Here is a 7,209-nt window from a genome sequence, read left to right as displayed (position 1 = left end):
CCTGGGGACATACCTGGACACACCTGGGACACACCTACACATGGAGACCCCTGGGGACACACCTGGACACACTGGGGCATCTGGGACAACACCTGGGACGCTGGGGACACTTGGCTCACCTGACCAGACCTGGGCACACCTGGGGACACACCTGGGACCACCTGGGGACACTTGGGACAGACCTGGGGACACCTTGACACCTGCCCAGGGCCCTCAAGACACACCTGGGCACGCCCGGTGCCCACCTGCTGTGCCACGTCCGACACGCCCCTCTGCCGTCCCCTCAGGTACCTGCTGTGGCTGTTGGTGTCTCACCTGCGGGCCTCGGGGGCGGATCCCGGGGCGGGGGGCCCTTCCTGCTCACCTGGGCACGTGCGCGCTCTACCCGCTGGCCCTCGCCGCGCGCACGCCTCGGGGCGCTGGGCCGGAGCGGGCGGCCCGCGCCACTGCTGCGACTACACGGCACTGAGTCTCTACGGGCTGGGTGAGGGTTATGGGGATTTATGGGATTTATGGGGTCACGGGTTTTGTGGGGTCACGGGTTTGTGGGGTTGTGGGGTTATGGGGTTGTGGGGTCTGGGGCACAGGGCCGGAGCGGGCGGCACCACGCGCCTACTGCTGCGACTACACCGCGCTGAGCTCTACGGGCTGGGTGAGGCATTTATGGGGGATTTATGGATTTGTGGGTCACGGGGTTTGTGGGTCATGGGTTTGTGGGTTTATGGGTTGGTTTGTTGGGTGTGTGGGTCTGGGGGCACTGGGCTGGAGCGGGCGGCACCGCGCCTACTGCTGCGACTACACGGCACTGAGCCTCTACGGCTGGTGAGGGCATTATGGGGGGTTATTGGTTTATGGGGTTTGTGGGGTCACGGGGTTGTGGGGTGGGTGGGTTATGGGTGTGTGGGGCTGGGGGCACTGGGCCGGGGGAGCGGCGGCACCGCGCCTACTGCTGCGACTACACCGCGCTCAGCCTCTACGGACTGGGTGAGGGCATTTATGGGGGATTTATGGGGTTTGTGGGGTTTGGGGGTCTGTGGGGTCTGGGGGCACAGGGCGGGTGTGGGGGGCACCGCGCCTACTGCTGCGACTACACGGCACTGAGCCTCTACGGGCTGGGTGAGGGTTATTGGGTTATGGGGTTATGGGGTTTGTGGGGTCACGGGGTTTGTGGGGTCACGGGGTTTGTGGGGTGTGGGCCATGGGGTTTTGGGGTCTGGGGGTCTGGCGCTGGGTGAGTGTGGGGGGCATTGAGCCTACTGCTACTACACCGCACTCAGCCTCTATGGACTGGGTGAGGGCATTTATGGGGGATTTATGGTTTGTGGGGTCACGGGGTGTGGGGTGTGTGGGGTTTGGGGCGCTGGGTGAGACCGGGCGGCACCGCGCCTACTGCTGCGACTACACGGCACTGAGCCTCTACGGCTGGGTGAGGGCATTTATGGGGGATTTATGGGATTTATGGGGTTTGTGGGGTCATGGGTATGTGGGGTATAGGGGGTTTGTGGGGTTATGGGGTTTATGGGGTGTTGGGGTCTGGGGGCTCTGGGCGGTGTGGGGGGCACCGCGCCTGCTGCTGTGACTACACGGCGCTCAGCCTGTATGGACTGGGTGAGGGTCTGGGGCATTTAGGGTTTGTGGGGTTTATGGGGTTATGGGTGTTGTGGGGGTGTTGGGGTTTGTGGGGTTTGTGGGGTACTGCTGTGACTATGCCACACTCAGCCTCTACAGGCTGGGTGAGGGTTTGTGGGGTTGTGGGGTTTTGGGATTCCACCTGGGTTTGTGGGGTTTTGGGAATTTAGCCTGGGTTTATGGGACTGGGGAATTTAGCCCGAGGTTATGGGATGTGGGGATTCCGGGGGACAGGGAAGCTGGGATAGCCCATGTTTATGGGATTTGGGAATTTCGCCCAGGTTAATGGGATGTAGGGTTCCAGGGGACACGGGAAGCTGGGATAGCCCTGTTTATGGGATTTTGGGAATTTCACCCGGGTTAATGAGATTTGGGGTATTTTGCCCAGGTTTATGGGATGCCACATCCAGGGGGAGGTTTGGGGGAACTTCCCGCTCTTCCTTTCCTCATCCTGCGCTCCGGAACTTGGGACGTCCGGAGCAGCTCCGGCCTCCAACAATTTGGACAGCCCCGGCCGGGTGGGATTCGGGATAATGGGAATGAGGAAAATCCCAGATTTTACCCAACTGGAGGAGCCTCACACGGCAATTCCAGGATATTCCCACACCTCTCCAATCCCTGTGGAACGCTCCCTGCTCCAGATTCCCGATTTTCCAGAGCTCAGAGCTGAGCCCAGCAGAGTGAGGTTCCAAGGGAATTCCAGAGGAATTTTGGATCGGGAGCTGACGAGCCCTGCCGTGTTTCCAGGCTCGGCGCTGGCCTATTCCGCCTACTCCTTCCCTCTGGAATGGCTCGGGAGCACTTCCATGGTTCCTACCTTCCCGTGGCCGCGCCAACTCCGCGCTCAGCACCGGCCTGGCCTGCTATTCCAGGTGAATTCCGGGGAATTCGGGATCAGGGCTTTGGGATCGGGAGACTGGGGAAGGGGAAAGAGGGCATTTTCTGTTGGGAAATTCCGTGGGGAACTCGGTGATGAAATGTGGGTAACGGGAGGAGGTTGAATTTTGGGAGGTTCCCAAGGGATTTATGGGATCCTGGAATTTGGATTTGGATTGGGAAGGAACTTGGGGATGGTTCAGGTGTGATATCCTGGGTTCCTGGAGAAGTGTGGAATTCCTGGTGGATCCCAGAGAAATTCCCGGTGGATACCACAGCGAATATCCTATGTGGTATTCCCTGTGTATTCCTGATGTATCCCATGTGAAATTCCCGGTGTATCCCAGTGTATCCCATGTGGAATTCCCAATGTTTCCCAGGTTTGGAGGCGGAGCGGCCGCTCCTGAGCAAAGCTTCCCGAACTTTGGCCTTTGTCTATCCCTACATCTTTGACAGCATCCCAGTTTCTACAGGGTGAGTATCCCACAAAACCCTGGGAAATCTCAGCTGCCTCAGCCAGGAATTCTTTGGGAAAACAGGCCCAGCTCGGGCTTGGAAAGGAAAACAAACTCCGGCAGGAAAGGCTCGCGGATATTTTTTCCTGCTCCGATTGCCGGCGGATTCCTCCCATTCAAAGGGCTGGAAAATTCCTGCCGTGGGGAGCTGGGAGGGGCCTTTTCCAGGGATTGAACTGGAGCAGGGTGGGATTTGGGGAGGGATGAGGACAGGCAGGAGTGGGGAAACTGGGAATGGCTGTGGATCCTTGGGGTTGAGGGAGCAATCCCGATTTTTCCTGGGAAACAGCGTTGGAGTGGAGGTGATGGGAGCTGGGAACAGGAATGGGTGGGGCTCCTCTGTGGAGGGATGGATGGAGGATGGAGGGGGGATGGAGGATGGATGGAGGATGGATAGGGATGGAGGGATGGAGGGATGGATGGATGGATGGTGGATGGAGGGATGGATGGAGGGATGGAGGGAGGGATGGAGGGATGGATGGAGGGATGGAGGGATGGGGATGGATGGGATGGAGGGATGGAGGGATGGAGGGATGGAGGGATGGATGGATGGATGATGGATGGATGGATGGAGGGATGGAGGGATGGATGGATGGATGTGGATGGATGGATGGATGGGCTGGATGGATGGATGGATGGAGGGATGGATGGATGGATGGATGGATGGATTGGATGGAGGGATGGGGATGGATGGATGGAGGGATGGAGGGATGGCGGTTGGATGGATGATGGAGGATGGATGGCGGTTGGATGGATGATGGAGGATGGATGGATGGATGACGGATTGATGGATCCACGGATCAATGGAGTGATGGATCACTCCCGTTTTCCGGCAGCTGTCCCGTGCGTGCCCGGGGCTGCTCCGAAGGTTCTCTCCCGCTGCATTCCCGGCACAGCCTCTGCGCCCTCCTCACCTTCCTCAGCTTCACCTCCCGCCTGCCCGAGCGCCTGCGCCGGGGAGCTTCGACCTCATCGGTGAGAATTCCAGGGAATGGCGGAATGACCCCAGGGAATGGCGGGAATGAACCCAGGAATGGCGGGAATGACCCCAGGAATGGTGGGAATAAACCCAGGGAATGGTGGGAATGACCCCAGGGAATGGTGGGAATGACCCCAGGGAATTGTGGGAATGACCCAGGGAATGGTGGGAATGACCCCAGGGAATGGTGGAATGAACCCAGGGAATGGTGGAATGACCCCAGGGAATGACCCCAGGGAATGGCGGGAATGACCCCAGGGAATGGCGAATGAACCCAGGGAATGACCCCAGGAATGGTGGGAATAAACCCAGGGAATGGCGGGAATGACCCCAGGGAATGGTGGAATGACCCCAGGGAATCCAGGAAATGACCCCACAGGAATACTAGAATAACCCCGTGGGATCCTGGGAATAACCCCAGAGAATCCCGGGAATAACCCCCTGGAGGCACATGCATTGGGAAGAGGAATTACGAGGAGGATAAGCCCCGGGAATCGGGAATAGGAATTTGTAGGATGATAAACCGCAGGAATCAGGAGCAGGAATTTGTAGATAAACATTCCATGGACGCCAACTGAAGCGGCTGAGTGGGATTTAATCCTGGATCCTGGAATTCCGTGATGCTTTGGATGGGCGGGCCACCTCCCATTATCCCCGAGCGCTCCAAGCCCATGGAGCATTCGGGATGAGAACCCACCTGGCCCAGCCAAACACTCATGGAATTCCAATGGAATTTCCATGGAATTCGCGGAGTTTTCCATCACAGGGCACAGCCACAGGTTTCCACGTCTGCGGATCCTGGGAACGCTCTTCCAGCTGGAAGCCGTCTCCATGGACATGGCGGAGCGGCGGGGCCGCCTCCGCTTCCCTCTTCCCTTGAAACCTTTGGATCCTTGGGAATGGGAGCAGCCGCCAGCCTGACCATCCTCGGGATCTGCTTCCGCAGCTCCGCCTCCGCCCGGAGCCTCGTTCCCGGGAAAAATCCCGCTAGGATTTCCGGGATTCTGGGAGCAGCCCCATTCCAGAGGTGTCCGTGCGTTTCGAGGGGGAAATGGATCGCCTGGAAATATTCCTTTGGGAATTTCCCCAGGGAAAAGCACGCTGGTTTTATGGGAAGGCTTCCCATCCTGTTGTTATCCGCAGGGAAAGCGTCAAATAATCGGGATTGGATCCCTGGAAAGAGAGGGAAACGCTGCTGCTTCCCAAAAAAATCCAGGATCCCTCAGGTCTGCCTTGGGGAGAAACCCCCAGGAAATCCAGGGAATGTTGGCATCAGCAGCTGGGTGAAGCCAAGCGCTCCCTAATTCCCGTTTTCCCCTTGGGAATGGAATTCCTTGGAATTCCGAGCCTTACGCTCAGCCCGAGTGCCTGGAAAAGTGGCATGAAGGGATTGGAGTTTTTCCCTCCGGTTTTAATTCCCACAGTTTTTAATCATTATCCCGGAAAAGGGCTTCCAGGAGAGCTTCAATGGGATGTTCCCACAGGAAAGCTCTGCCAGGGTCTAATGCCAGGAATCCTGAGAGATTCATTCCCGTGGGAATTCCGAGTTCCACGTGGGGATTGGAATTGGGCTTAATTCACTGGGAATGAAGGAATTCCATCCTGTCCCAGGTATTCCCAAGGCTGGATCCCGGGATTGGGATAGCTCCTGGGATTTGGGATCCTTTGGGGGAAGGTTTTTGATGTTTTCCTTGGATGAGGGCTGGGATTGGGATCCGTGGGAGAAAAGCAGGATGTTGGGGCAGCTCAAGGATTAAAAGCACCCTGGGAATTTCAAAGAATTCCGGGATTTTTCCCTCTGTTGTTCCCTGTTTTCCTTCCCTGCTGCTCCTGGATGTCGTAGGAAGAGCCTGGAGCTCTCAGCCTTTTCCTGGAATTTTCGGGAATTTTCTTTTTCCTGGATATTTCACGGGTTTTCCATTAATTTCCTTAAGTGCCTTTGCCGGGTCTGACTGCTGCACTTGGGAGCTCCTGGAATTTGGGATAACACAATAAAATCTGGGATGAACGGTTAAATCCGGGATAAATCAATCCTTGGGAAAGCTGACCGGGATTTTCGGGATATTTATAAGCACTGGAGTCGTTTGGGTTTTTTTTTTTTTTTTTATCTGATGGTTTTATTAAATTAATGTAATCGCTGCTTTTAATCTGCTTCATGATAATAAAAAATATTCCTGGGAAAACGAATCCCTTTGGAGATCGTTGCTGATAATTCCAGAGTTTATTTACTTTGGGAGCTGCTGTGACCGGAGAGGAATCCAACTGGGATTGCAGAACCCGGAAAAAACATCGGGAATCATCCCAGATTTATTCCAGGTCGTTCAACTTTTGAACTGAAAAATCCCCCTGTCCTCTCCAGCGCCGGGAATTTTGGGAAAACTGCATTTTCCAGGTGGATGGAACGCCAGAATTCCATGGATGGGTGATGCTGGATCTTGGGGCAAGGCGAGGATTTATTCCGGGTTTTTTAACCAAAAATCTCTGGATTTCCTCAATTCTCTTCCCAGGAGAAATGAAAACTCCGTGTCCAGATGTTCCAAGGAAAGAGACCGGTATATTTATTTGTGGAATGTTGATCCACGGCAAATCCCCAACAAATCCAGGAATTTTGGGGTCAGATTCCGGCGAACCTCCTTCATCCCCTCTAAACCACGTGGATTTGGACAAGAGCATCAATTTCAGGAATTTCAGGCTCCTCCAGGTCCTTTTATCCCTTTAAAAAAAAAAAAAAAAATCTTTGAAGTTCTTTGTGGAAACATTCAGGAATTTGGACCAAAAAGGGGAATTCCCTGGAATTTAAAAAGAATTGAATCCCACAGCCCAATTCCCCCTTGGAATCCATGCCCTTGGCGGGAAGTTTTTGCTTTTCCCTGGACTCGTTCTGCTGGATTTTTTCCCACATGTCCCAACATCACATTTCCACGGTTATTTTCCACCACGGATCATTTCCACAGGTGGGGATTAACTCGTTTCAGCAGCTTGGGAATTAATTCGTTTTCCACGTGTTGGGATTAATTCCGACATGTTGGGATGAATTCCAGCAAGTTGGAATTAATTTTTCCCAGCAGGTTGGGAGTTCACTCATTTCCGTCGGGTTGGGAATTAACTAATTTTCCACACGTCGGGAATTCAATCCAACAGGTTGGGATTGAACTGGTTTTCCGTAGGTTGGGAATGACTCATTTCCATCAGGTTGGGAATTAACTGAGT

General features: G+C 55.0%; 1 pseudogene; it reads left to right on the top strand.

The window, feature by feature from the left end:
* LOC136366818 (membrane progestin receptor delta-like) overlaps positions 1 to 4,990 on the top strand; it is a 5,168-nt pseudogene extending 178 nt beyond the window's left edge.
* The last annotated feature ends 2,219 nt before the right edge of the window (positions 4,991 to 7,209 follow it).

This window comes from Sylvia atricapilla, chromosome 13, assembly GCF_009819655.1.
Source record: "Sylvia atricapilla isolate bSylAtr1 chromosome 13, bSylAtr1.pri, whole genome shotgun sequence".
In the NCBI taxonomy this organism is placed as follows: domain Eukaryota; kingdom Metazoa; phylum Chordata; class Aves; order Passeriformes; family Sylviidae; genus Sylvia; species Sylvia atricapilla.
Note: the sequence above shows the minus strand (reverse complement) of the source record. Positions and strands in the feature narration are given on the sequence as shown.